Below are 2,452 nucleotides of genomic sequence, written 5' to 3' on the forward strand. Positions count from 1 at the left end.
TTTTCTTGCCCACCTTCGAAAACAGCGCCTGCTGTTGGCTTAGGAGTCCACCAAGAGCCTCCCCCTTCTTCGCCCAAGGCTCCCCGCACGCCAAGCTAGCCGGTCTGCACCAGGATGGGCGAGGTGGGAACTCACACTCCACCTGCGCCTGGAGCCGCCCCCCACCCCGAGTGCTCATGGCTACGCCGGTGCTGACCATGGGCGCCCACCTGGGACCAGTGTCCCAGCCGCCGCCGGCCCGCAAGAACAACCGAGGTTTGCGCACCTCAAGCCTGTGCTGGACGCCGTGAATCCGGCCCGTGATGCGGCACTCTTTCCAGACAAGGAGCTGAAACACATGCACCACCACCCACAGGCGCAGCCCGAGTCTGCCCACGGAGGAGCTGGTCCAGACAAGATGTGAGATGGAGAAGTATCTGACACCTCAACTTCCTCCAGTTCCTTTAATTCCAGAGCATCAAAAGTATAGATGAGACAGTGGCTCAGTTGTAGACCAGTTCATCACTAACAATGAAGGATTACCTTACAGTATCAACATGAACGTCTTTCTCCCTGACATCACTCACCTGAGAGAGAACTGGCCTCTACAAATCCCAGAGACCATGCTTAACACACATCAAGAAAGAACCTGTTACCATTTTCAGCCACCAGCGTGAATCTACTGCCCCTCTTCCGGCCCAAACGCAGGCCCTCCCAGACCGCAGCTCCAGAGGTGGACAATATTTTCATCAAACAAGAACTTCCTACACCAGATCTTCATCTTTCTGTCCCTCCACAGCAGGGCCATTTAGACCAGCTACTGAACACACTGGATCTAGATATGCCCAGTTCTACAAACCAGACAGCAGTAGTGGACTCTCTTAATGTTTCTGTGCCAGCCATCTTAACGAGCCTTACCACACTCACCTCCACTGTTTCACGGGCTGCAATGAAACCATTTCAGGGCATGTCCCCTTGCACATACACACTGCCAAGTCAGTTTCTTCCACAAAAGGTCACTTATTTCTCCACCCCCACCCCCCCTCACCACCAAGCTCAGAGCCTGGAAGTCCAGATAGACAAGCCAAGATGCTCCAGAATTTAACTCCGTCTCCATCCTATGATGCTACAATCGCTTCTAAACTGGCAATCTACAATCCAAATTTACCTTCCACCCTGCCAGTTAATTCACAAAACATCCAGCCTGTCAGATACAATAGAAGAAGTAATCCTGACTTGAAGAAAAAAATGCGTCCGTTACTGCGATGAAGTCTTCTCATTTAAAAGCTCAGCTGAGGACTCATACTAGTGAAAAGCCTTGCAAGTGTAGGTGGGATGGCTGTGACTGGAGGTTTGCCAGGTCAGATGAGCTGACCAGCCACTATAGGAAGCACACGTGCTTCAAGGCCTTCCATTGTGCCATGTGCAACCACAGCTTCTCATGCTCTGACCACCTTGTTCTGAGCATAAAGAGGCACCAGAACTGAGATCCACTGCCTGAAGGGTGCTCAGTGCCTATGCAATTCATACTGATGTTATGCAGTTAATCTGACAAAATTTTAACTACAAGCTTAACTATAATAGATATATAAAGGGAAAAAACCCCCACAAAAGCTGGAAATTATATTTTGTATATTTAAGAAAACAGGGAATACATTGTATTAATACCAAAGTGTTTGGTCATTTTAAGACTGGAAAGCTTGTAGTAATGTGTATGGCTTTACTGAAGCAGATTTCATCTCAAGACAGGCAGCCACATCTTAACACAAGGAGGGGGCTTGGGGTGGAGGGAGTGTTTGCAGTGTTTTTACCTAAGCACCATCATTTAATGTAAACAAATCAGTTGGCAGGCACCAGAAAGAGGATGACATAGGTTACTTTTTTCAATATTAGATAATTCCTTGGAGGAGGTGCCCAATATATGCGGCAATTCACAAATAGCAGTTAAACAAATGTGTTTTTTTGTTTGTTTGTTTTTTACTATGAGTTACATATTTTCCTATTTGAAATGTTGTAAATATGCAAATCAGCTTTATAGGTTTATTGCAGGTTTTCTAGGATTTTTTTTTGGGGGGGGGAATCATTAGTAATTTGAAAATAAGCATGAATAAATTTACAGTTAGAATTTGTGGTAAGATACCACTCAAAATGTTACCAAATTCATTTCTTTAGGGAGAGAAAATAATCATAAAATGAAATTAAGCAAATTTCATGCACTGATTAAAATAAGATTATTTTAAATATGGAAAACATTTTATACGAATTGTGAAGTTGAATTTAAGAGTTACAAAACACAAAATTAAACCTCTTATGATAAGCTACAAACAATATCATTAAAAAAAAAATATGATGTTGTTCTCACATGGAAATGTTGGTTTTATGATGCAGTTTTCATACACAGAAATGTTTGCTCTTACAGTACTGAAGGACCTTGCGCCTGATCAACAGAATGGCATTGATCAACGGAATGGCA

General features: G+C 44.2%; 2 pseudogenes; one reads left to right on the top strand and one right to left on the bottom strand.

The window, feature by feature from the left end:
- The window catches only part of LOC102842984, a 56,838-nt pseudogene extending 56,660 nt beyond the window's left edge, over nucleotides 1-178 (bottom strand).
- On the top strand, nucleotides 177-1,466 carry LOC102840703 (annotated as a pseudogene).
- The last annotated feature ends 986 nt before the right edge of the window (nucleotides 1,467-2,452 follow it).

This window comes from Chrysochloris asiatica, unplaced genomic scaffold (assembly GCF_000296735.1).
Source record: "Chrysochloris asiatica unplaced genomic scaffold, ChrAsi1.0 scaffold00607, whole genome shotgun sequence".
Taxonomy (NCBI): Eukaryota; Metazoa; Chordata; class Mammalia; order Afrosoricida; family Chrysochloridae; genus Chrysochloris; species Chrysochloris asiatica.